We start from the raw sequence: 27,752 nt of genomic DNA, 5'->3' as shown, positions 1-27,752 counted from the left end.
TACATGTTATCGTGCAGCAAAGGGGAGTGAAGTCTCTGTCTACTGCAGAGTCTGCACAAAGCCCTCATCTCCCTCTTATCCCAAGAAGGGAATGCTCCCTCGTTTGCAAGGGACCATTAAACTCAAGGCTGTATCCAGACTCTTTGGCAGAACGCCTCGTATGCAAGGACGCTCAGCCTGAGCAGAGAGACCCGTTTGCAGGCACATCTCTGCTACCCTATTAACCCTTCACCCCAGAGTTAGTAGAAGGAAAGAAATCTTAAAAATTAGGGCAGAAATAAATGCAAAAGAAACAAAAGAGACCATAGCAAAAATCAACAAAGCCAAAAGCTGGTTCTTTGAAAGGATAAATAAAATTGACAAACCATTAGCCAGACTCATCAAGAAACAAACAGAGAAAAATCAAATCAATAAAATTAGAAATGAAAATGGAGAGATCACAACAGACAACACAGAAATACAAAGGATCATAAGAGACTACTATCTGCAATTCTATGCCAATAAATGGACAATGTGGAAGAAATGGACAAATTCTTAGAAAAGTACAACTTTCCACAACTGAACCAGGAAGAAATAGAAAATCTTAACAGACCCATCACAAGCACGGAAATGGAAACTGTAATCAGAACAAAGGCCCAGGTCCAGACGGCCTCACAGCTGAATTCTACCAAAAATTTAGAGAAGAGCTAACACGTATCCTACTCAAACTCTTCCAGAAAATTGCAGAGGAAGGTAAACTTCCAAACTCATTCTATGAGGCCACCATCACCAAAATACCAAAACCTGACATAGATGCCACAAAAAAAGAAAACTACAGGCCAATATCACTGATGAACATAGATGCAAAAATCCTTAACAAAATCCTAGCAATCAGAATCCAACAACACATTAAAAAGATCATACACCATGACCAAGTGGGCTTTATCCCAGGGATGCAAGGATTCTTCAATATCCGCAAATCAGTCAATGTAATTCACCACAGTAACAAATTGAAAAATATAAGCCATATGATTATCTCAACAGATGCAGAGAAGGCCTTTGACAAAATTCAACATCCATTTATGATTAAAACTCTCCAGAAGGCAGGAATAGAAGGAACATACCTCAACATAATAAAAGCTATATATGACAAACCCACAGCAAACATTATCCTCAATGGTGAAAAATTGAAAGCATTTCCCCTAAAGTCAGGAACAAGACGAGGGTGCCCACTTTCACCGCTACTATTCAACATAGTTCTGGAAGTTTTGGCCACAGCAATCAGAGCAGAAAAAGAAATAAAAGGAATCCAGATTGGAAAAGAAGAAGTAAAACTCTCACTGTTTGCAGATGACATGATCCTCTACATAGAAAACCCTAAAGACTCCACCAGAAAATTACTAGAGCTAATCAATGAATATAGTAAACATGCAGGATATAAAATCAACACACAGAAATCCCTTGCCTTCCTATACACTAATAATGCAAAAGTAGAAAAAGAAATTAAGGGAACAATTCCATTCACCATTGCAATGAAAAGAATAAAATACTTAGGAATATATCTACCTAAAGAAACAAAAGACCTATATATAGAAAACTATAAAACTTGATGAAAGAAATCATAGAGGACACTAATAGATGGAGAAACATACCATGTTCGTGGATCAGAAGAATCAATATAGTGAAAATGAGTATGCTACCCAAAGCAATCTACAGATTCAATGCAATCCCTATCAAGCTACCAGCCGTATTCTTCAGAGCTAGAACAAATGATTTCACAAATTGTATGGAAATACGAAAAACCTTGAATAGTCAAAGCAATCTTGAGAAAGAAGAATGGAACTGGAGGAATCAACCTGCCTGACTTCAGGCTCTACTACAAAGCCACAGTCATCAGGACAGTATGGTACTGGCACAAAGACAGAAATATAGATCAATGGAACAAAACAGAAAACCCAGAGATAAATCCACACAACTATGGACACCTTATATTCGATAAAGGAGGGAAGAATATAAAATGGAGTAAAGACAATCTCTTTAACAAGTGGTGCTGGGAAAACTGGTTAACTACTTGTAAAAGAATGAAACTAGATCACTTTCTAACACCATACACAAAAATAAACTCAAAATGGATTAAAGATCTAAATGTAAGACCAGAAACTATAAAACTCCTAGAGGAGAACATAGGCAAAACACTCTCTGACATAAATCACAGCAGGATCCTCTATGATCCACCTCCCAGAATACTGGAAATAAAAGCAAAAGTAAACAAATGGGATCTAATTAAAATTAAAAGCTTCTGCACAACAAAGGAAACTATAAGCAAGGTGAATAGACAGCCTTCTGAGTGGGAGAAAATGATAGCAAATAAAGCAACTGACAAACAACTAATCTCAAAAATATATAAGCAACTTATGCAGCTCAACTCCAGAAAAATAAATGACCCAATCAAAAAATGGGCCAAAGAACTAAATAGACATTTCTCCAAAGAAGACATACGGATAGCTAACAAACACATGAAAAGATGCTCACCATCACTCATTATCAGCGAAATGCAAATCAAGACCACAATGAGGTACCATTTCACACCAGTCAGAATGGCTGTGATCCAAAAGTCTACAAGCGATAAATGCTGGAGAGGGTGTGGAGAAAAGGGAACCCTCTTACACTGTTGGTGGGAATGCAAACTAGTACAGCCACTATGGAGAACAGTGTGGAGATTCCTTAGAAAATTGGAAATAGAACTGCCTTATGACCCAGCATGGAGAAGGCAATGGCACCCCACTCCAGTACTCTTGCCTGGAAAATCCCATGGATGGAGGAGCCTGGTAGGCTGCAGTCCACGGGGTCACTAAGAGTCGGACTCGACTGAGCAACATCACTTTCACTTTTCACTTCCATGCATTGGAGAAGGAAATGGCAACCCACTCCACTGTTCTTGCCTGGAGAATCCCAGGGACGGGGGTGCCTGGTGGGCTGCCATCTATGGGGTCATGCCGGGGTCCAGCCCCGGTGGATCCAGGGTGATTCGAAGGTGGGGACGGAGTCGGCGTCTTTGGAAAAATACATATTTAATCACAGATATAGAGAGATTAGAACTGGATAGTGTAGTAGGAAGATTAGTGGAGAAAAGGAGGCTGAATAACTTGGATTACGTGGAATAGCATCCACGCTCCAGATGGGAATTCAGCCAGAAAAACGGGAGCAAGAAAGAAGCGACATGGGGGAATCAGTCTTTCCGGAAACTGATCCGATTTCTTTATTTTGGGGTTTGCTTATATACCTTTCGTTACACATACGGATGAATACAGAGTCAAGTGGGAGTCAGCAGTCCTGACCTTTGTCAAAATCAGGTGCTTCACATAAATGTATAAAAAAAAGGTCTTAGGAATATTACATCATCTTCTGGCCATGAGTGAGACCTGCTGACATTTTATGATCCTTTCTTTCTGATAACCAAAAAACTTATTTCTTCCAAGGGTGTTTTTTCTTAAACCAGGCACCACCCTCCAAATAAAGTTACATTCCTATAGGGTGAGGGTGTAGTGAGTTACAATCAAGAAAGGAATTTATTTAACCCAAGGTTAACATGATTAGTCTTAAAGGTTAATACTTATTTCTCCTATATGCTTAAAGGTTAATACTTATTTCTCCTATATGTTAGTTATATTCATTATAAGGGCAGGGAATATGGAGATTTAGCAGCAAACATCAGCCCAACAAATGAAAATCCTTTCACCAATGCTCCCCTTAAGATCTATTTAGCCTTAAGATATGATAAAGTTACATTCTTACATAGCAAGGACACAGTGATTTATAACAAAGTACAGTGATCTATTACAAAAGAGAAAATCCATTAACTCAAAAAGTCTAGTATTGCTAACCTTAAAAACTACTATATTTCCTTTGCTATATTCCAGATACATTGATTAATATGTTCCCAGGTGCCTAAGGATATAGAAGCCTGGTGGCAATCATTGACTCAACAAGAAGAAAAAGTCCTATGCTAATTAAGACTCTCAAAATACTCCAAAACTCTCTGTGCTGTTTATGGTTGAGAGGTAGTAAACAATCATGTGCCTAGTGGCAGCAGTATGGATAATCCTGTCACACAAGCTAGTCTGTCAGCAGAGAGGTTTGACCTGAGACATCCTTGTCCCACCCAGAGCAGGGAATTAGCAGCAATTATTGACACAACAAATGAAAAATCCTTCACCAATATAATTCCTAACCAACCCATTATACTAATAATTTCTAACTCCCCAAAAGAATTTGCCTCTAGTAAGTCTAAAACATCTCATGCCTCTCAGGTTGGAAGGCTGTAAACAATCACATGTGGCCGGAGGAACCTATACAGGCGGGCTAGATAACCTTCAGAGGAGTCCGTAAGCTGAAACACTCCTGTCACGCCCAAGAATTTTTATTGCCTTGGAGCTGCAGGTTTACTCCTTCTCCGAGAGAAACGGTTATGGGGGAGAGCCCCCCGAAAAGTCAGAGGTGTAGGTGAGAGCATAAAACAGACTCTGGTTTTGGGGTAGATGCTCAGGAACAGGGGGTTTCCTGAGGCTTGATCACACCTTTGCGTATGCCAAGCCTCCTTCCCCATGACCTTTGCCACGGGCGGAGCTCCTCACGCTGGCCCCCGGCAGGGTCGCACAGAGTGGGACACGACTGAAGCGACGCAGCAGCAGCAGCAGCAGCAGCAGCAGCAGCAGCATGACCCAGCAATCCCACTGCTGGGCATACATACCGAGGAAACCAGAACTAAAAGAGACACGTGTACCCCAATGTTCATTGCAGCATTGTTTATAATAGCCAGGACATGGAAACAACCTAGATGTCCATCAGCAGATGAATGGAGAAGAAAGCTGTGGTACGTATACACAACGGAGTATTACTCAGACATTAGAAAGGATACGTTTGAATCAGTTCTAATGAGGTGGATGAAACTGGAGTCGATTATACAGAGTGAAGTAAGCCAGAAAGAAAAACACCAATACAGTATACTAACACATATATATGGAATTTAGAAAGATGGTAATGGTAACCCTGTATGCGAGACAGCAAAAGAGACACATATGTATACAATGGACTTTTGGACTCTGAGGGAGACGGAGAGGGTGGGATGATTTGGGAGAATGGCATTGAAACATGTATACTATCATGTGAAAAACGAATCACCAGTCTATGTTCGATACAGGATACAAGATGCTTGGGGCTGGTGCACGGGGATGATCCAGAGAGATGATATGGGGTGGGAGGGGGGTTCAGGATTGGGAACTCATGTATACCCGTAGCAGATTCATGTCAATGTATGGCAAAACCAATACAGTATTGTAAAGTAAAATAAAGTAAAAATAAAAATTTTTAAATGAAAAGTTATGACCAATCTAGACAGCATATTAAAAAGCAGAGACATTACTTTGCCAATAAAGGTCTGTCTAGTCAAGGCTACGGTGTTTCCAGTAGCCATGTATGGATGTGAGATTTGGACTGCAGAGAAATCGGAGCCCCCAAGAAATGATGCTTTTGAACTGTGGTGTTGGAGAAGCCTCTTGAGAGTCCCTTGAACTGCAAAAGGATCCACCTAGTCCATCCTAAAGGAAATCAATCCTGAATATTCATTGGAAGGACTGAAGTTGAAGCTGAAACTCCAATACTTTGGCCACCTGATGCTAAGAGCTGACTCATTTCAAGAGACCCTGAGGCTGGGAAAGATTGAAGGTGAGAGGAGAAAGTGATGACCGAGGATGAGATGGTTGGATGGCATCAGTGACTCCATGCGCTTGAGTTTGGGTAAACCCCAGGAGCTGCTGATGTGACGTTGGTGACGCCAGGGAGGCCTGGCGTGCTGTGGTCCATGGGGTTGCAAAGAGTCCGACACGACTGAGTGACAGAACTGAACTGAAATATTCACATGATAAAATAATATCTGTATGAAAAGACAGGGCCTTCCTGTAATGTGTCTTCAGTCCTCTCCCTAGATGAAGTGATGTCAGTGGAGCTCATAAACCAAGTGCTCCCCGAACCAAATTCTAACACTGAGTGAGCTGAAGGGAAGAGACTTCGCAGGGACGCAGAGAGACCACAGGGATGGTGGCCACACTCCATCCCCCACTTACAAGGACAGGGCTAGTCCACATGGAAATTCCTCCTCCTGCTCCAGGGTACAGTCCACCCCTGGGTTGAGGGAGCTCACATCCCTCCTCCCACAGGGCTGAGGTGTCAGGGAAGGCAGGGTTGTGGTGCAGAAGATGGGGCTGTGGATCTTCTCTTCTGCCTGGGGACAGCTCCCCAGGGGGAGGGGCTCAGTGCAGACCTGGGTCTGTGGGGATGGCTGTGACTGCGGGTCACTGACAGGGACTGACCCTCCTTCCCAGGTGTCCAGTCCCAGATGCACTGCAGGGCAGGGGGCCAGCATGAGGAACTCCGCCCATGGCAAAGGTCATGAGGAAGGAGGCTGGGCATACGCAAAGGCATGATCAAGCCTCAGGAAACCCCCTGTTCCTGAGCATCTACCCCCAAACCAGAGTCTGTTTTATGCTCTCCCCCATAACCGTTTCTCTCGGAGGAGTAAACCTGCAGCTCCAAGGCAATAAAAATTCCTGGGCGTGACAAGAGTGTTTCAGCTTAGGACTCCTCTGAAGGTTATCTAGCCCGCCTGTATAGGTTCCTCCAGCCACATGTGATTGTTTACAGCCTCCCAACCTGAGAGGCAAAGAGATGTTTTAGACTTACTAAAGGCAAATTCTTTGGGGGAGTTAGAAAGTATTAGTATAGTGGGTTGGTTAAGAATTATATTGGTGAAGGGTTTTTCATTTGTTGTGTCAATAATTGCTGCTAATTCCCTGCTCTGGGTGGGACAAGGATGTCTCAGGTCAAACCTCTCTGCTGACAGACTAGCTTGTGTGACAGGATTATCCATACTGCTGCCACTAGGCACATGATTGTTTACTACCTCTCAACCATAAACAGCACAGAGAGTTTTGGAGTATTTTGAGAGTCTTAATTAGCATAGGACTTTTTCTTCTTGTTGAGTCAATGATTGTCGCCAGGCCTCCATGTCCTTAGCCACCTGGGAATATATTAATCAATGTATTTGGAATATAGCAAAGGAAATATAGTAGTTTTTAAGGTTAGCAATACTAGACTTTTTGAGTGAATGAATTTTCTCTTTTGTAATAGATCACTGTACTTTGTTATAAATTACTGTGTCCTTGCTATGTGAAAATGTAACTTTATCACTATCTTAAGACTAAATAGATCTTAAGGGGAACATTGGTGAAAGGATTTTTATTTGTTGGGCTGATGTTTGCTGCTAAATCTCCATATTCCCTGCCCTTATAATGAATATAACTAACATATAGGAGAAATAAGTATTAACCTTTAAGCATATAGGAGAAATAAGTATTTACCTTTAAGATTAATCATGTTAATCTTAGGTTAAATAAATTCCTTTCTTGATTGTAACTCACTACACCCTCACCCTATAGGAATGTAACTTTATTTGGAGGGTGGTGCCTGGTTTAAGAAAAAACACCCTTGGAAAAAATAAGTTTTCGGTTATCAGCAAGAAAGGATCATAAAATCCCTAAGACCTTTTTATGTGAAGCACCTGATTTTGATAAAGGTCAGGACCGCTGACCCCCACGACTCTGTATTGATCCCCATGCGTAACAAAAGGTATATAAGCAAACCCAAAAATAAAGAAATAGGATCAGTTTCCAGAAAGACTGATCCCCCCTGTCGTTTCTTTCTTGCTCCCTGTTTTTCTGGCTGAATTCCCATCTGGAGCATGGATGCTATTCCACGTAATCCAAGTGATTCAGCCTCTTTTTCTCCACTAATCTTCCTACTACACTATCCGTTTCTAATCTCTCTATATATCTGTAATTAAATATGTATTTTTCCAAGGACGCCGACGCCATCCCCACCTTCAAATTCCCTGGATCCACTGGGGCTGAACCCTGGCACTGCAGCAGTCGGGCCCAGAGCTGGTGAAGCCCTCACTGACCCTCTCCTCACGTGCGCTGTCTCTGCTTACTCCATCACGTGCTTATAGTGGGAACTGGATTCGCCAGGCCCCAGGGACGGGGCTAGAGCAGACGGCATGCATCACCGATGATGGTGACACTTACTACACCCCCTCCATCAAGAGCCACGCCTCCATCTGCAGAGACACCCAAGAACCAGTTCTCCCTGCAGCTGAGCTCTGTGACCACTGAGGACACGGCCGTGTGTTGCTGGGCAAGAGACACAGTGAGGGGAAGGCAGTGTGAGCCCAGACACCAGCCACCCTCCGGGGGCTCCATGACCACCGGCTGGTGCTGCGGGCACACAGTTGTGTGTTGCGGGAGCAGGTGCAGATGGTGATTGACAGCTGGTCTCCGGTCAGGAGGCTTCCTCTCCTTATAGCAGGTTATCTGGGAACTTCTCTGCATTCCTGACTCTGGAGTACCCCCTCAGTCCCTGAGGCAGAATGATGTGCTGGGATAGGGGACCATATCCTCACTGCACGAGAGGCACAGTCTCTTAGGGTTGCTTCCTCTTGTCACTTAGGCCCGTTCTCGGGACATTTGGTGTAAGCTCGCTAAGTCCACAGGAGAGGCTCTGTGTGACTCAGCTGTGGGGCTCGACACAGCAGGCCCAGTGAACGAGCTAGCCAGCGGTCAGCAGCGTAAGTGCACGCTGGACTCAGACCACAGAGGTGTATAAACCCAGAGCCAGGGAAGAAGCCCCCTCGGTGGTGATAACTGAACTGACACCTGTCTCACAGCATCAGCCATAGTCCTCTCCATGGAGACGCAGCGGGACCTCCACGCCAGCCTGATAGAAGCTGAATCTGTTGATACCACGCAGAGACGCAGGAAGATGGAAAGGTTGTGTCGTCTGTGTTCCTGCATCTATGTCTGTGGTGTCCTCAGACTCAGCTTCGACGTCAACCTGGGGCGGGGGTCCCACTGAATTTCCATGGAGAAATCTATGAATAACGCCGAGTGTGGAGTCAGCGCTCTGAGCACCGCGAGGGGCATTCCTCCCCTCATAACTCACAGGCTCTCGTAGGTGCAGTAGCTTCTGTCATTTGGGTGGTTTTACGTCAGATAGAGGACACATACTAAAGGAAGGCTTCTACTCTATAAGCAATTCCTACTTGACATCCTCAGCTCTCTTGTCAAGGTATGAGCCACAAGAAATATATATGGGAACAAGTCTTTCAACTAGAGAGCACAATACATCTACGGAATATGCAGAATATTCCTGAAGAATAAAGAAGCCATCGTGAGCACCGTCTTGGTGTTCAGCCATGCCTCCTGACTGTCTCAGGGAACAAACACTACCTTTAGCTCATGGAACTTAGTGATTTTAAATCACTTCTGTCCTAAGGCATGCATGCCAGCCACCAGTTATGTCCGACTCTATACCACCCATGGACTGTAGCCCATTAGGCGCCTCTGTCCATGAAGTTTTCCAGGCAAGAGTACTGGAGCGGGTTGCCATGTGCTCCTCCAGGGCATCTCCCTGACCCAGGGATGGATCCTGTGTCTCTTACATCTGCTGTATTGGTAGGCGGGATCTTTATCACTAGCGCCACCTTCCAATAAGCATGTGAGTCTCATTCAGCAGAAATCACACAAAGATAAGTGAACAGAGTAAACGATGAGAAAGTGAAAGCTGCGCAGTTGTATCCACCTCTTTGCGGCCCCGTGGACCAGACACGCCACACTGCCTCTGCTCCCTGCCGACGCCTCACACACAGCGTCTCTGCTCAGGGGGCAGGTGACCGGGGGCAAGCCCTCCGGGCCAGCACTTTGGTCTTGTAGGTCAGCAGCACCCTCTCGATCACCCCCGCGGGGGAGGGGACCAGCTCCCTTGTACAGCATTCCCTCCAGCCAACGAAAGGATCTGCAGGACTATTCCCCCCACCCAACCTCACCCCAGCAACCCCAGCTTCTGCATAATGACAGCTTCTGTAAACCACGTGTGCAGGGAACAAAGGAGCTGGTGATGCCCCCAGTGGCCACAAGTGTGTGCTCCACATGCTCTCCACACCACGCCCTGAGGTCCCCACTCTTCCTGCGGGGCCCACACTGCCAGGGGGACGGGGACCCTGTGTATGGCAACTGCAGGCCTGGCTTAGCAGCTGCCCTGCTGTGGGCCCCTTCACAAATCCCAGGGCTCCCTGGCTTTGCTGGCTCTCCCGCCACCTGTGGGCATGTGACGTTTGCCTCCTTCTAAATTTATGCCTGTTTCCTCCCCAGCCCACACTCAGGAGGCTGACATGGCCTCAGGAGACCCATGCAGCCAACTGGGCGGCTAAATACAGCCAGAATGGATACCGATCCTTTTCCCACTAAAACGAGAGCTGCCCTTGTCCCTGGAGGAGAGAATTGGTCAGCAGGTGTCCTCCCTCACTCTGAAGAAGACAGGGTGTACACAGAAGGGTGGAAATAGTGGCCGGGTACGTCACATCTGAGCCGAGTGAACCTCCTGAGACTCCTGTCTCGTGTTGTCTCTGGGGCTCATGCTCCGCACGGAGGACCATCCAGATGGGAAGATGGAGACACTGTGGACAGTAGGAGCCAGGCTCCACGGCATCGGCAGCCGCTTTTCCATTGCCAGCTGATCACAATGGCAAGTCTCAGGGACTCAGAATACCGCAGGGCTGCCAAAGCAACGTTGCCCCAGATATCACCACATAACTTCCAGGGGCACACTGCCTGCCAGAGCCGGAACAACATACACCCTGTGTTCCTGCAGCCAAAACCCCCAGGCCCGGAAATCAGAGACGCACCTTCCCGGGACATGGTCCCTGGCACGCGCCTCCCCGGCAACAGCCACTGCTGCACAGGCCTGAAGGCAGATGCAGTGCTCCGTCCTCTACAGGGTCCAGCAGGTAGCAGGAAACACCTTTCCCACCCGCAGGAAGTACTCCCTCTGACCGTTTCTGCAAACGGTGAAGAGGACCTGAAGGAGTCTGTAACTCCCCCAGGATGACAGCAGGCACTGAATACAGAGCCAAGAGGAAGGGGCAGGGCTGCCGAGCAGCAGGGCCCAGAGACTTCCCAGAGCCCAGGCTCCTCCCATCAGCTCGCCTCACAGCAGGCCGATCCGCCGAGGGCCAGGAGTCGGGAACGAGCAGCGGCCTCACTGGCAGAGCCAGCAGACGAGCAGAGGGCCGACGAGAGTCCTCCTGAACCCTCAGGCCTGGGGTTTGACTCCTGTGTCTCTTACGGTGCAGAGACTGGGAGGTGAGGGGCCGACTTCTAAAGTGCTAAAGGCCACAGGCTGCTGCAGACGCTTCCTGCTTCCAGCCGGACTCTGCATGGACGGCTCAGGGGCTCATCCCCTGCAGCCATGCCCCGCGGGCTTGGCCACGGGTCTCCTGAGAGCTGGCACTCGGGCAAGGGGGCAGGGCTCAGGAGCCAGCCACTCCGTACACCGTGGGCCTCCTCCCTGTAGCGAGCGGCTTGCAGACAAGGCAACAGAACACAGACGTGAAAGGGAAGGAGCCAGATCGGCGTGAGTCAGACGGGTGCTCTCCCGAGACAAGAACGCAGAAAGCAAAACGGACAACGAGCAAAATGCTGCAGAGGGCACCCTCTGTTGGGGCAGATTCTCATGTTACGGATGGAAGCGGAATCTTGCTTTTAATTCTGCCCTGTGAGTGAGTCTCTGTCCTCTGTGGATGGCTACAAAGTTGTGTAAAAATGCCTGAAAACTTCCTCGCTCCCCTTGGGTACCAGCAGGCCCCCTGGGCCCACAGAGGCACAGGCGAGAACCATCTCCTGCCGAGAGAGCCACACAGAAGGACAAGAAGGGAACCCGGGGGCTTGTAGTCAGGCCTGGTTTCTGGTCTCACCAGCCAGGGTCAGCAAGAATGACAGAGAGCGTCCCAGAGAAGAGTGGGGAGCTTGCTCCTCAGGGGGCCTAAACGAAGCTTCCAAGCAAAAACCAAGAGGAACACGCGGTTTGCAGGTGACCTACCTGCTAACCAGAATGAGACACACGCAATCATGAACTTTTAAAACATTTTCAACTCCCGGGATGTTAAGTGACATGAGCAAGTCTGCTTCCAGTCGCCAAAGTAGAAGGAAGTGGAGCTCGCAGGGAGGAAAGAGGCCTGTGCAGGAGGGGGCCTGGCAGCCCCCACGGGCAGAGCAGGGGGCCGTGAGCCGTGTTGCAGGTGAACGTCGGCCATGCAGACCGCAGGAAGAAGGGCTGGACGTGTGGAGTGGAGACAGGCCTCTGCTCCCCTCCCCTGCCCCTCCCATGCCACCCTCGTGGACTCGGCCCTCCCCCCGCCCCTCGCCAGCCCCGCTGAACTGATGGCCAGGCTAGCCCAGGGCCTCGCCCTGTGACTGTGACTCAGTCTCTGCAGATGACCCGCGCAGGGCTGGGCACGGCCACCCAGGCACCCTCTGTTCTCTGCCAGTGTCTCCTCGGATGGCAGCGGCCTCAGCACGCGGCTCAGACCTGGCTTCCCTGCGGGGCCTCGCCTTCTCTGTCCTCACTGGCAGACATCCCTGAACAGCGCCCCCATGCTGGCGGAGGGCCGGGTCACCCTGAGGGCAGCCCTCTGGCTGCTCGGGCTCTGGGCAGTGCTGGCCCCTGCCCAGTGCTCTCGGGACCGTCCCTCATGGCGCTACATCTCCACGGAGGTGGTGATTCCCAGGAAGGAGCTGCACCAAGGCAAGGGCGCCCAGGGGCTGGGCTGGCTCTCCTACAGCCTGCGCTTCGGGGGGCAGAGGCACGTCATCCACATGCGCCGCAAGAGGCTCTTTTGGCCCGGACACCTGATGGTGACTCAGGATGACCAAGGGGTCCTGCGGGCCGACCACCCCTTCGCCCCTGAAGACTGTTACTACTTTGGCTACCTGGAGGAGGTCCCTTTCTCCATGGTCACCATAAACACGTGCTATGGGGGTCTCCAGGGCTACATGAAGTTGGATGACCTTACCTACGAAGTCAGCCCCCTCAAGCATTCTCCAGAGTTCGAGCACACTGTTTCTCAGATGGTGGCAGACGCCAGCGCAATGGGACTGATGCGCAGACCGGGCTATGAGGAGGAAAGGGGCCCTCTGCTCCCTCCAGCAAACACCACTGAAGCCCCCAGATTGTCTAGTAAGCTGTATACCTTCCATGAAGCACATATGAAAGGAGCATTGCAGTCTACTAATGCATTTTACCGAACTACAAACAACGTGTCAAAAACTGTTCAGTCCATGCTGGAGATGAGCAGTATCATTGATGCTGTTTATCGTGGTCTTCAGACAAGGTTTTATATTAGCGTCATACACGTTTATGATGTTAGAGACCCAGTCAGCACTGCGTCTCTCAGACCAGGGAGTGCATATTTCCAGTTCTATTCAAGAACCATATATTCTGTTTTTAGACCACATACAGCCGTAATCTTTAGTACAGTTGAACCCCCTGATGGTGCCTATGTTCCAAACTTACATACTTTCTGCCATGAAGGTAATTTGTTACCAATTGCTACATCGGGGAAAAATACCCTAACAACGGCTCTCTATGCGTGCTTTCTACTGGGCAGAAGCATTGGACTGTATTACGACAGTGAAGACTGTGTTTGCCAGAGAAGGACCACCTGCATTATGAATGGCTACCAGTCGCTGACAGACGCTTTCAGCAACTGCTCTTACGAGAATTTACAAAATGACCTTAGGAATGGATTAAACACTTGTATGTTTCAGACTGACATGGCATATTACAACAGATCGCTGACACGCGATCGCTGTGGAAACAGAGAAGTGGAAACTGGGGAGCAATGCGACTGCGGCTCCTTCAAGGAGTGCTATGGCAACCCGTGCTGCGACCACCTCTGTTCCTTCACTGCTGCAAGCACTTGTGACACAGAGACATGCTGCACGAACTGCACATTCTCCAAGCCCGGGACGCTCTGCAGACCCGTCCGGAGCGTGTGCGACCTTCCTGAGTACTGCCGCGGGATGAGCAAGGCCTGCCCTAGAGATGTGTTTATGCAACAGGGGACCCCTTGTGGTGAAGAGGGGTACTGCTTTAACGGAAGTTGCACAGACCGCACTGTGCATTGCAAAGAAATCTTCGGCAGAGGGGCTTTGAGTGGTCCGTCTCATTGCTATAATGTAAACACAAAAGGCTTCCGATATGGATTCTGTAAAAGAATAACTTGGTCTGCTGGCTTTATAGCTTGTACACGGGAGGATATGCTTTGCGGAAGGCTGCAGTGCGCCAATGTCAGTTTTCTCCCTCCGCTGCAGGAACACGTTGGATTTCATCAAGAACATACGACACTGGGCTTGTGTTTTGGGCTGGACCAACACCGTGGGCAAGGAACAGTTGATTATGGCCATGTGAGAGATGGTACCCTCTGTGCTCCTGGAACGTACTGTTTTGACAACTACTGCAACGGTTCTCTTAGTAGAATAAACTATACGTGTCTCCCTCAGAAATGCAGCTCCAGAGGCGTTTGCAACAGTGAAGGCAACTGCCATTGCCACTTGGGCTGGGCACCTCCGCTTTGCGAAACCACGGGTGACGGGGGGAGTGAAGACAGTGGACCCCCTCCAAAAGTATTTCGATCGGTACAGCATGATGAAACAATTTTAGTCTATGTGAGACTGGTGTTCGGTCGCCTGTATGCCCTTACAGCTGCAGTCCTATTTGGTGTGGCCACAAATGTAAAAATTATCCGTACCAGTAAAATTAAGGAGCAGACAGTGAATCCTGTGTAAACCAGCCTCCTGACCCCTGCACAACTGCAGGGGAGGGAGGAGGAAGTTCTGAGAAGGAATCAGTGATAGACAGCAAAGCTGAAGTCTGCGGCAGTCAGGGGTGGGGGCAGGTATCAGGAGGGTCAGCATTCTCACACCGGGTCTCTTCGATAGGCCGCTGACCAGCACTCTGAAATAAAGCTTGAAAGCCATACATAGGTGTCCTCTAGCATTTTGTATTCCTAAGAGCCCAAACTGAGCCTGAGACTGGTCAGGAGAGACCTGAGTCAGCGGCTGGGTCTTGACCCAGAGGTGCTGGCCCCGGGGTTAACAACCCCTGTAGGGGCCACTTTACCGGGGGTTTCTCCAAATCAGTGCTCTTGAGCACTGAGGTTTTCCTCGTCTCCTAGGCACCTTCTCGTTTGAAGGACTACTCCCAGTCGAGGCCTGCTCACGCGGGCTGTGGGTTAATGGGGTGGTCTGCCACGTGTGGCAGCCCCACTGTCCTCTGGCAGCTGGGCAGGGTGGGCACCTCCCACACCCCACCTCAGGACAGAGCAGAGACCCAGACAGTCATTTCTCACCTTTGGGTGACCTCTGGCTTTTTCTGAGGTGAACGTCATGCGTGTGTGTGCAAGAGTGAGTGTGCTCAAGTGCTGGGTGTGTCTGGCCCTGGGAGGACGTGCCCCGGGTGCCCAGCCTGGTGCCCATGGCCCCCAGGCTCTGCAGACTCAGCGCTAGAATCTAGGTGGGCTCTCCTCTTTCCCCACCATTCTTGGGTAAAGGCTTTAAACTCCTCAAACTCAAACTGGGTTCCAATACTCAGAGGTGGCAGGTTCTGGAAACCCTCTCCCGGGCCTCACAATGGCTCCGGAAGCAGGAGCCCAGGGGCCACTGGGTCTGCTGGGGAGACGCACTGCCAGCACTCATGTGTGAAGACCCTCCCGACCGCCCCAGGGTCCTCCCCGCTCCCACTGACCCCTGCCTGCAGAGCCTGGTGCAGGCGGAAGAGGTGCCCCCCACCCTGTCCAGGGGCAGGACTGTTCCCCCTTCTCCTGGTCGGGGCTGGCAGAGAGCCTGGTTTAGGTGCTTTCAACACTGGGGCACCTGCTCAGAACGTTGACAAAGCCTCCTTTGGCCCACCTGCTCCCTCCCGTACCTGAGGAAGCGAGAGGGCCAGAGACAGCTCCCTAAGGTGAAAGGCCACTCTTCCACCAAGCCCGTGGGAGACAAGGTTCTTCTCCTTCCAGCGGTTCTTCCCCCATGTGGGAGGAGAAGCTGGAGAAGGCGGGCTGCGGTGGGTGAGGCATTGCAAAGTCCCACTGAGCACAGTCAGCGGCTTCGGGTCCACCCAGGGCTTTGGAAGGAGGGAGAGGACGCAGAGGCAGTCTTGTCATGTTTCCTGACCTGAAGCAGCCCAGGGGAAAGACACGTATTTGCTATTAGTTGACTCTGAAACGGAAAGCAGAAATAGAGTCCAAAATAGAAGATACCTTCCCCTGTCTCTGGGGAAGAACCAAAGAAACCTGACCAAGCAGCACGCATCAAAGAGGGTGACGGATGATGGTGATGGTGAGTGAGCCCTGGAGCCCTGGACCGGCTGGGGGGGCTCGTAGGTGAAGGTTGGGCCCACCCGGGAGGAGGTGCCCCCTAGGCCTCCCACCCCCCTCCCCCCCAGAGCCGAGCCTTCCTGACCAGCCAGGCCTCAGTGCCTCCCTGGTGGAGAAGACTCTGGAGAGTCTCTTGGACTGCAAGGATATCCAACCAGTCCATCCTAAAAGAAATCAGTCCTGAATTTTCACTGGAAGGGCTGATGCTGAAGCTGAAGCTCCAATACTTTGACCACCTGATGTGAAGAACTAACTCCTTGGAAAAGACCCTGATGCTGGGAAAAATGAAGGCGAGAGGAGACAAGGATGACAGAGGATGAGATGGTTGGATGGCATCACCGACTCGATGGACATGAGTTTGAGCAAGCTCCAGGGGATGGTGATGGACAGGGAGGCCTGGTGAGCAGCCGTCCATGGGGTGGCAGAGTCGGACACGACTGAGCGAGTGAACTGACTGACCTGAGGCCTCCCACCACCCCCCAGAGCCGCGCCTTCCCACCTCAGCGCCGCCTCCTGCTCTCACCTGTCCTTGCTCATGGACGCCCGCTGGCCCCCCTGCAGGGGACAGCACTGCAGTCCCTGTGGGCCGGGGGTTGCTAGCAGCCTCAGAAGGAAAGCCCCCATGCATGGAGCCCCCAGGACTGGCCACAACACCAGTCCAGGCTAAGCAGGTAGGCGTGGACACTGGTAAGGGCCTCAGCAAGCAGCCACAGCTGCCCAGCACAGCTGCAGCCCCACGAGAGCACACGCTGGGGGCGCTCGGCTCCAGGGGCCATGCTGGCCACCTGGGGCTCCAGGGGTGACCTGGAGGGGACGAGGGGAGACATGTCCTCTGCCTGGAGCCGTGTGCGGGTGCCCACGGGAAGCCTAGGGCAGTGGCCAGGTGCTCCTGTTGTCCACAGAGGCGAGATATCAGCCTCAGAATGCAGGGCTTGGCGAGTCCTCTGTCCAGACCCAGCAGAGTGCGCGTTGTCCACTCAGCCTGAGCTCACTGTGGACCTGCCCTGGACTCCGTGCCTCTGTGCCATCCTCCCCAGAAGCCAGAGCCCTTCGCCACCTTTGGGGTCCAGCCCCGGTGGATCCAGGGAATTTGAATCGGGGACAGCATTGGCGTGAGAAAAACTTTTTATTTGTTTATTGATATAAGATTAGATTAAGAAACAATAGTGTAGTAGGAAGATTAAGTGGAGAGAAGAGGCTGATTAACTTGGGTTACGTAGAAAACCAATCAAGCTCCAGACAAGGAGCTTGCACCGTCTACGTTAGGCCGCTGGCGCCCGTTTGAATATCGGACGGAGAGTGCCCCGCCTTGGGCTCTCTCTCTTAGGGATCTTAAAGGCCGGGACAAGTAAGTAGACATAGTGAGCCTCCACGCCTCAGATGGGAATTCAGCCTGAAATCAGAGTAAAGAGGAGACACGGGGGAAACCAGTCCAGCGACTGGCTCTCCTTCTATTGTCCTTCAAGGCCTTTTATACTTTTGATTATACACAGAGATCGATGGGTAATACAAAATTATGTAGCGTTCGCAGCCCAGACTCTTTCTGCATATCATTTTGTATACAGAAGGTCTCAGGTGACTTACATTATCCTCTGGCCAAGAGGCTTGTTAACACTTTTTGGCTCTCCTCCTTAATGAATGTTAATTTCATTTCCCCTAAGTGTTTTGCTTTAATCTGCATCTGCTTAAAGCGCTAAAGTTACATCTCTATAGAACAAAGGCGCAGTGGGTTATAACAAAGAAGGTACTTAACTCAAAGATCTAATGTTGCTAATACCAGGTCTACTACTTGTTTTTCTATATACCAACTATATCTAAAAATAAAGGATATGACAATTTGGCAGCAAGTATTGGCTCAACAAATGAAACCTTTAATCAGTCCTATTCTAGTGATTTTGACTCCTCGGAAGCCCCTACATTCCTAGGATGTTTTAAGCTTCCTGTGCCTCCTGTGGTCAGGAGGCCTCAAACAATCACACGCGCAGCTGTACCAGTCCTGCAGGCAGGCTAGAAAGCCATCAGAGGGGTTTTTGGATTGAAACACTCTTTCAAATGCAGAAGACTAAAGCCCTGAATTGACTTTTTCCAGAGAATGTCAGAAGAGTGGAAAAGCAGGCCGATGCTTATTTTTGGAGGGTGGATGCTCAGGAAATTCCAGGGGGAAAACCTGAGGTCTGATTAGCCTTGCCATCAGAGCTCTGCCGCATGACCTTGTCACGGGAGGAATTCCTCACGCTGGCTCCCAACACCCACCCCAGAACCAACCCTACCCACCCACCCCCAGCGCCGTCTTCTCATCAGAGCCTCTGTTCTTGTGTGGAGATCTGGCTCCACCAGCAGCTGGCAGGCAACGGTGCCTGAGCCCCTTGAGGCCCGAGTGCAGCCTGTGGAGTAATTAATCATCACAGTCGCCACGGGCTCCCTGGGCTTCATGGTGAGGACCCAGCGAGTGACGTGTGGGCACTGGGCGGGCTGCCCGGGCCACACCAAGCACTCAGTCCTCCAGGATCTTCACCAGCTCCTACCACTCTGTTCCTGCAGCCTGAGTGCCCCCCCCACCCCGAACCTGTGGCAGCTGACACACCTGCCCCGCCCGCAGCTCCGGAAAGTGTGCGCCCGCCCCCAGCGTGGCCGTGTCTGTGGAGCCAAAGCCCAGCCGTGGGATTCACTCCAGTGGCCCTGGCCCTCGGGCAGAGCACGACACACCCTCAACCTGGAGGCCACTGTCCAAGCGGGCAGTGCTCGCAGGCAGCCCGGCCGTCCAGCCGTGTTTGCAGCAGTGCTCTCTGTCCCTGCCCCACTCCAGGGGCTCTCCCTGCCCCGCACCACCTGCTCCCCCTAAAGGCTCTGCTCCTCTGCCCTGGACACAGTGCAGGCTGGGAGGTCGAGCAGGTCCAGAGCACAAGGGTTAGCACAGCATGCCAACAAAGTCCATGCCGTCACCCAGGACGTTCCTTTTCTAGCCACAGAACTGGCTGAGGAAGAAGTAGGAATCGAATTAGGAGGCCAATCCTCAAGAAAACGCTGAGGTTACCGAGTCTGTAACCGTCTGCACAGGCGAGTCCGGGCCCTGGTGGATTTGGGCAAGCTTTCAGACATCTGCAAAACTGGTCATGCCCGAGTGTAGGGATCCTGCCCTGACGCCCCGTGGCCGTGTGTGGGCCAAAAGGAGAAGCTCAGGCTGGATGATGTGGCAGCAAACAGCCAGACGTCATGAGTGAAACTCTTATTCTTGCTTGTTGTGGTTAGACGCTAAGTCGTGTCCAACTCTTCACAACCCCATGACTGTATAGCCCACCAGGTTCCTCTGGCCATGGGATTTCCCAGGCAAGAATAATGGCGTCTGTTGCCATTTCCTTCTCCAGGGGAGCTTCCTGACCCAGGATCAAACCAGCATCTCCTGCATGGGCAGGAGACTTCTTTACCAGTGAGCCACCAGGGAAGTCCAGCACAGGGAAGTGTGGCACAGCTCAGCCGGTGCTCCTCAGTCATCGGAGGGCCTGCCCCAAGGGAAGGGGCACGTTTTCCTCTCTTCCGACACCGGCCGCCCAACTTCCTAAAGATCAGCACGCTTTCCCAGCTCTGGAGGATTCTCAGCAAAACCTCTGCCCACTTTAAATGACTTGCATGGCTGGGCACCCTTGGTGACCTTTCTGTGAAATACCCTCACATCCTTCCGATGGATGATCCTTTGTCTCAAAAATGTGCATGACTGTGCCTTCGACTCCCGGTAAGTACAGTGACTTCTGAGAATCCACTGCCCTTCTGGGGCTAGAATCCTGTTTGGCTTGAATAAAATCTCCCTTCTTCTTCTTTCCTTTGAGAAATCGAGTACTTCCTGCCATATCAGTAAACAAGGATGCCACAGTCTCCCAGATGCCAGCCCTCCAAAGGTGAATTTCTGAGCCCTGAGGGCCCCCAAGGACGTGAACCATACCTGCCGTCCAGCAGCCCCGGGGCTGCAGCCACTCCCCTCAGTGAGCCCTGAGGAAACTCAGGATGTGAAAACGCGGGACACTGGCCCAGACAGCGGAGGTGCTTGTGAAATGAATGCTTTCAGGGAGCCCAGACTCTCGCACCTTCCCACTCACAGCAAAGCACTAGCTCCTGAGCTTGGGTTATCCGGCTTTCTTTAGTTAGCAATACCCTTTGCACGTTCCAGCTACCTTCCCTTTGTTGCAAAGCTTCTATATCACTGGCTCCCCCACCGCCCTCTCACCCAGACATGAGGCCCCGGCTCCCTGGCAGTCTCACAGCACACCTAATGCACTCCCAGCAACCACCTCTCAGGCTCCAAAATCACTGCAGATGGTGATTCCGGCCATGAAATGAAAAGATGCTTGCTCCTTGGAAGAAGACCTATGACCAACCTAGACAGCATATCAAAAAGCAGAGACATTACTTTGCCAACATGCGTCCATATAGTCAAAGCTATGGTTTGCCAGTAGCCATGTATGGATGTGGGAGTTGGATCATAAAGAAGGCTGAGCACTGAGGAATTGGTGCTTTTGAACCATGGTGTTGGGGAGACTCGTGTGCTTTTGAACCATGGTGTTGGGGAGACTCGTAGAGTCCCGAGGACTGCAAGGAGATTAAACAAATCAATCTCAAAGGAAATCAATCCTGAATATTCATTGGAAGTACTAATGCTGAATCTGAAGCTCCAGCGCTTTGGCCACCTGATGCAAAGAGCTGACTCATTAGAAAAAATCTCTGATGCTGGGAAAGCTTGAGGGCAGGAGGAGAAGGGGATGATAAAGGATGAGAAGCTTGGCTGGCATCAGCACCTGAATGGACATGTGTCTGAGCAAGCTCTGGGAGATGGTGAAGACAGAGAAGCCTGGCGTGCTGCCAGCCATGGGGTCTCAGAGAGTTGCCCATAACTGAGTGAATAGAAACAAAACTTGATGAGATTCTGATCATGTGTAAATTGTCTATTTTCAGGGTTTTTGGTTAAAAAGAAAAAAAAAAGAGAAACGATTTTCAGCTCCTCACTCTCTATATCTCCAAGAGGATAGCCTCTTCTTGTAACGCCCAGAAACTGGAAACAATTCCCATTTCAAAGATCGGCTTAATGAATGCAGCAACACTGCCATGATCATCCTTGGAAACCTCACCTGTCACTGACGCCCATGATTCTGGTATACACAGAGGAAGCTGGCATTCACAAGTAGTCATGCTCAGTGAAACAGGATGTTCCAGGAGAAATGCAGACCACATGATTCTATTTTGTAAATTCTAGAAAATGAAGAGTAATCTGAAGTAATCCTCAAGTAATCCTGGAGAAAAGATCAAGATTACATGGGGACAGGGATGAAGAAGAGAAGGGACAGGAAAGAGGAAAACCAGAAGCTCCTGAAAATAATGAAAGGAATTGATTTGTTCTCTCTTGATGATGGTCATGCCTACATCAGTATTTATCAGAGTGCACGTGGGTTATTGTATCAAGTACCACATTAAAGCTGTTAGAAATGCAAAGATGGATGACTTGGCATTTAAGGGGTGAAAGAAAGATAATGAAATGTTAGACTTTTGAAATTACTTATAATGGGCCCTACTGTCTCCAAGTATTTTATGTAAATACAGGAAGAGAACAAAGTTCTCATGCTCAGGTAACAGAAGGGGCTCTCCAACCTCCCACAGCATCTCTGTCCTGAAGTAGTTCAGGGGGCAGCCAGGCCCAGGGCACAGATGTGGACACTGGGTCTAAGAGTCACCCAGTGTTTATCCTTGGATGCTCCAAAAGCCCTCTGCAGTCCCGGGTGCAGTGTATCTCTCCAATACGAGGGTTACACAGCCACCTGCCTCACAGGGCTGTGTGCATGAGAAAAATGACCTGTGAGTGTTATTGCTCTGGAAGAAAACTGTATTTTCTAAATACCTTCAACACCACAAAATCCAAGACACTGGCTTGTTCTCCTGAACTCTGTCCTTTCTGATCTCTTTCGATGACATAACTTCTTATATACTAGCAGGTCATGCAAATAGGGCCCTCCATCTGCTGAAGCTCCAATACTTTGGCCGCCTGATACGAAGAGCTTATTCATTGGAAATGACCCTGATGCTGGGAAAGATTGGAGGCAAAGGGGGTGACAGACGATGAGATGGTTGGATGGCACCACTGACTCAAAGGACAGGAATTTGAGCAAACTCCAGAGATCCTGGAGGACAGAGGAGCTTGGCGTGCTGCAGTCCACAGGGCCTGAGCGAGGCAGACATGTCTGAGCACCTTTATCTATTTCGTATTGATTCTTTGTCTGAGCTCTTGTGCAAAAATGTGTAAGAGTATTTTGACATATTTAATTTTGATTACAAACAACTTCCCAAACTGAATTCTATTCAATGAAATAAGATCATTTTAAAATGTCTCACATTTAAATAACTGAGGAGTGAGGTCCCGTCTTCCTGTGACTCACTGAGCCCACAGACGCTTGTTCTGACACAGCACGCCTGTGCACAGAGGGGCCTTTCCTGGCCCCGTGAGGCCCTGAAACCTGAAGACCAGTTATATTTCCTTCCACACGAACGGGAATCGGTATGGTCTCCTCCAGACCTCCAGCTCATCAAGGCAAACCCAGGCCAGATGCTGGGCATGTGCTTGAAGGCTGTCACTGATTGCACCTGGTAAATATCAGGCTCACCTGGTTCCAGGTGTTGGATGGCACTCCTCCCCTTCCCGGCCCCACAGCGCCTGCTCACTTTTCAGGTCCAGACCAGAGGGTGCAGATGTGTGCTCTGATTCTTACTCATCCCGCTTTAGCCGAGTGTCTTATTATCTACACACAGGGAGGTCTTTCCTTATTTAATTTACTCTACCAAGAGCTGGTGGCTCAGATCATGAACTCCTTATTACCAAATTCAGACTCAAATTGAAGAAAATAGGATAAACCGCTAGACCATTCAGCTATGACCTAAATCAAACCCCTCATGATTATACAGTGGGAGTGAGAAATAGATTTAAGGGCCTAGATCTGATAGATAGAGTGCCTGATGAACTATGGAATGAGGTTCGTGACATTGTACAGGAGACAGGGATCAAGACCATCCCCATGGAAAAGAAATGCAAAAAAGCAAAATGGCTGTCTGGGGAGGCCTTACACATAGCTGTGAAAAGAAGAGAGGTGAAAAGCAAAGGAGAAAAGGAAAGATATAAGCATCTGAATGCAGAGTTCCGAAGAATAGCAAGAAGAGATAAGAAAGCCTTCTTCAGCGATCAATGCAAAGAAATACAGGAAAACAACAGAATGGGAAAGACTAGAGATCTCTTCAAGAAAATTAGAGATACCAAAGGAACATTTCATGCAATGATTGGCTCAATAAAGGACAGGAATGGTATGGACCTAACAGAAGCAGAAGATATTAAGAAGAGGTGGCAAGAATACGCAGAAGAACTGTACAAAAAAGGTCTTCACGACCCAGATATCATGATGATGTGATCACTAATCTAGACCCAGACATCTTGGAAAGTGAAGTCAAGTGGGCCTTAGAAAGCATCACTACGAACCAAGCTAGTGGAGGTGATGGAATTCCAGTGGAGCTGTTTCAAATCCTGAAAGATGATGCTGTGAAAGTGCTGCACTCAATATGCCAGCAAGTTTGGAAAACTCAGCAGTGGCCACAGGACTGGAAAAGGTCAGTTTTCATTCCAATTCCAAAGAAGGAAATGCAAAAGAATGCTCAAACTACTGCACAATTGCACTCATCTCACATGCTAGTAAAGTAATGCTCAAAATTCTCCAAGCCAGACTTCAGCAATACGTGAACCATGAACTCCCTGATGTTCAAGCTGGTTTCAGAAAAGGCAGAGGAACCAGAGATCACATTGCCAACATCTACTGGACCATGGAAAAAGCAAGAGAGTTCCAGAAAAACATCTATTTCTGCTTTATTGACTATGCCAAAGCCTTTGACTGTGTGGATCACAAGAAACTGTGGAAAATTCTGAAAGAGATGGAGATACCAGACCACCTAACCTGCCTCTTGAGAAATCTGTATGCAGGTCAGGAAGCAACAGTTAGAACTGGACATGGAACAACAGACTGGTTCAAATAGGAAAAGGAGTACATCAAGGCTGTATATTGTCACCCTGCTTATTTAGCTTATATGCAGAGTACATCATGAGAAACGCTGGACTGGAAGAAGCACAAGCTGGAATCAAGATTGCCGGGAGAAATATCAGTAACCTCAGATATGCAGATGACACCACCTTTATGGCAGAAAGTGAAAAGGAACTAAAAAGGCTCTTGATGAAAGTGAAAGAGGAGAGCGAAAAAGTTGGCTTAAAGCTCAACATTCAGAGAACGAAGATCATGGCATCTGGTCCCATCACTTCATGGGAAATAGATGGGGAAACAGTGGAAACAGTGTCAGGCTTTATTTTTGGGGGCTTCAAAATCGCTGCGGATGGTGATTGCAGCCATGAAATTAAAAGACGCTTACTCCTTGGAAGAAAAGTTATGACCAACCTAGATAGCATATTCAAAAGCAGAGACATTATTTTGCTGACTAAGGTCCGTCTAGTCAAGGCTATGGTTTTTCCTGTGGTCATGTATGGATGTGAGAGTTGGACTGTGAAGAAGGCTGAGCACCGAAGAATGGATGCTTTTGAACTGTGGCCTTGGAGAAGACTCTTGAGAGTCCCTTGGACTGCAAGGAGACCCAACCAGTCCATTCTGAAGGAGATCAGTCCTGGGATTTCTTTGGAAGGAATGATGCTAAAGCTGAAACTCCGGTACTTTGGCCACCTCATGTGAAGATTTGACTCATTGGAAAAGACTCTGATGCTCAGAGGATTTGGGGGCAGGAGGAGAAGGGGATGACGAGGATGAGATGGCTGGATGGCATCACGGACTCGATGGACGTGAGTCTGAGTGAACTCCGGGAGATGGTGATGGACAGGGAGGCCTGGTGTGCTGGGATTCATGGGGTCGCAAAGAGTCGGACACGACTAAGCGACTGAACTGAACTGAACTATTATTGAAAATGTAGAAGCAAGCGGTAAATTCTATTTCCTCCTATAATTTTCCTTCCATACATTTCCTTCTATAAATTTGTAATTATATCTCCATCAATAAGAGGACTCTTTCCATGAAACAGAATGGAGGAAAGGGCTTTTCATAGACAGCACGTTCCACATCAGTTGATACACAGGTGAGATCCCTGGGCTGAGGGAGAGCTGACCTTTCCTGAAGCTGCAGTGTTGATATCTCAGGAAGGAGTGGACCAGGGTCACATGGACAGGATGTCAGTCAGAGATGGGGACACACACTGGTCTTTTCAGGCTCCAGGAGAGATAACACCACTGATGACAGCACTCACCTCCGCTGGGAAACCCGCTGTAAAGTGCACACACGCTGTGATGGTCCTCATCCCCAATCTACATCCTCACAGACGGAAATGCAGGTGTGAGGCCACAGCCTCAGGGCCACAGGGAGAGGGGGAAAGCTGTGCTCTGCTCCTCCGCTCTGCTCACTCAGAGGACCTCAGGCTCAGTCCAGGGCACGGAGACCCAGGACTCGGGAAAGCTGCTCTCAGGGGGGTTTTCAGGGGAACCTGCTTGCTGATAAGGAAATGGCAACCCACTCCGATACTCTCGCCTGGAGAATCCCACGGACAGAGGAGCTTGGTGGGCTACAGTCCATGGGGTGGCAAAGAGTCGGACACGACTCTTTCACTTTCTGTTTCCTGAGGAGGGCCTTTCCTCTGACCGTGCCGCCCTCACACTCTGCACGCTGTTCACTGTGAACATTTACCCCCAAGAACCATGCGTGTCCTCTCACCACTGTGCTGGGGACTGTGCCCCCTGAGCTCCCATCTCACTGGCAGGGAAGCAGAGAGGAAGAAATAAGCCCCTGGAGGACGAGGGAGCCTGCGCACAGTGCCAGGACAGCTGCAGCATGTCGGAGCACCGAGGAGCTCCCAGGAGCTGCCTGTCCTCAGTCCTCAGCAGCCTTGGGCCCGCAGTGTCCACCCTCAGGGAGGGGATGCTGAGCTTCACGAGTTCCTGCAGACACTCAGCCGTGCACAGGGCAATGCAGGACAGGCCACTGGGAAAGTCACCACGCTGGGAAGACATCTCAGCAGAAATGTCTGCTTTGTCCACAAAAGTAATGATGTGTTTTATTATTATTATTATGGATAATTAAATAATAAGCACTATTAATGCTGTGTTAATTATAATCCTGTGTTTAATTAGAACAAACCATCTCTAGAGTGATTGAGGATATTTAAGCTGTTTCAGGTGAATAAATAGTCACACAAGCTAAAGGAAATATAAACGTTTGGGGAATTCTGATGAACATTTAATTGTATCCAAGTCCATTTGAATTCAGTGATTATTACATGTATATTTTTTCCCTAACTTTTGAATATGGAGTAAGTAAACATAAGCTAAGCAGAAAAGAAAACAAATAAGAGTTTGTGTCTGACATCTACGTGGTCCCTGAATGTGTGGTGGGCATTTGAAGAGTAAAGGTAAGCAGCTCCATGGGATTAAAGTCTCTTCCCAAAATCTGCCATTGTTCCCTGACAGCATCTTTTTCCCTGCCAGCCCTTGTCATCATTTCATTCCTCAAATGACAGTCTGCCTGGTCTGGGGAGGGGGACCCCAAGAGGGGCCTGAGTTCTCTGAGGGCACAGTCAGCACCCCCTCACAGGGGGAGCCCCATAGACAAGACCGCTATTCACTGCTTTCTGCATTTTATACAGAGGTCCCTCCCGTATGCAAATATCCACTCAGGTCACAGCATAGAAACAAAGCACCAGCTCACTTAAATTCAGGTTCCTCCTCAGGCTTGAAGAGATCTCCAGGAGTGGTGACTCTCATCTGCTCCAAGATGAACCCACTGTGGACCCTCCTCTTTGTGCTCTCAGCCCCCAGAGGTGAGTGTCTCTGGATCAGACATGGGCACGTGGGGAAGCTGCCTCTGAGCCCATGGGTCACCGTGCTTCTCTCTGTCCACAGGGGTCCTGTCCCAGGTGCGGCTGCAGGAGTCGGGACCCAGCCTGGTGAAGCCCTCACAGACCCTCTCCCTCACCTGCACGGTCTCTGGATTCTCATTAACCAGCTATGGTGTAGGCTGGGTCCGCCAGGCTCCAGGAAAGGCGCCGGAGTGGGTTGGTGGTATAGATAATGATGGAGACACAGGCTATAACCCGGCCCTGAAATCCCGGCTCAGCATCACCAGGGACACCTCCAAGAGCCAAGTCTCCCTGTCACTGAGCAGCGTGACAACTGAGGACACGGCCGTGTACTACTGTGCAAGAGACACAGCGAGGGGAAGTCAGTGTGAGCCCAGACAAAAACCTCCCTGCATAGGGGCCCGTGCCCACCAGGGGGCGCTCAGGACTCAGTACAGAGCAGCGCCCAGGAGCAGGTGCAGAAGCAGCGCTGAGCTTGGGAGGCCTGGGGTGGGGCGGATTCTCCTAGAGATTCTCTTTCCTACTCCTGCCC

General features: G+C 49.7%; 3 gene segments (V, D, J or C); all 3 read left to right on the top strand.

Annotated features, from left to right (window-relative positions):
• Positions 1-27,752, top strand: part of LOC138423845 (Ig gamma chain C region-like) — a 235,259-nt gene that overhangs the window by 80,050 nt on the left and 127,457 nt on the right.
• Positions 1-27,752, top strand: part of LOC138423844 (Ig mu chain C region membrane-bound form-like) — a 112,662-nt gene that overhangs the window by 11,552 nt on the left and 73,358 nt on the right.
• The window catches only part of LOC138423846 (immunoglobulin gamma-1 heavy chain-like), a 161,797-nt gene continuing 161,135 nt past the window's right edge, over positions 27,091-27,752 (top strand). The window contains exons 1-2 of the C gene segment in view: positions 27,091-27,181; positions 27,264-27,585.

Source organism: Ovis canadensis, chromosome 18, assembly GCF_042477335.2.
Source record: "Ovis canadensis isolate MfBH-ARS-UI-01 breed Bighorn chromosome 18, ARS-UI_OviCan_v2, whole genome shotgun sequence".
Taxonomy (NCBI): Eukaryota; Metazoa; Chordata; class Mammalia; order Artiodactyla; family Bovidae; genus Ovis; species Ovis canadensis.
Note: the sequence above shows the minus strand (reverse complement) of the source record. Positions and strands in the feature narration are given on the sequence as shown.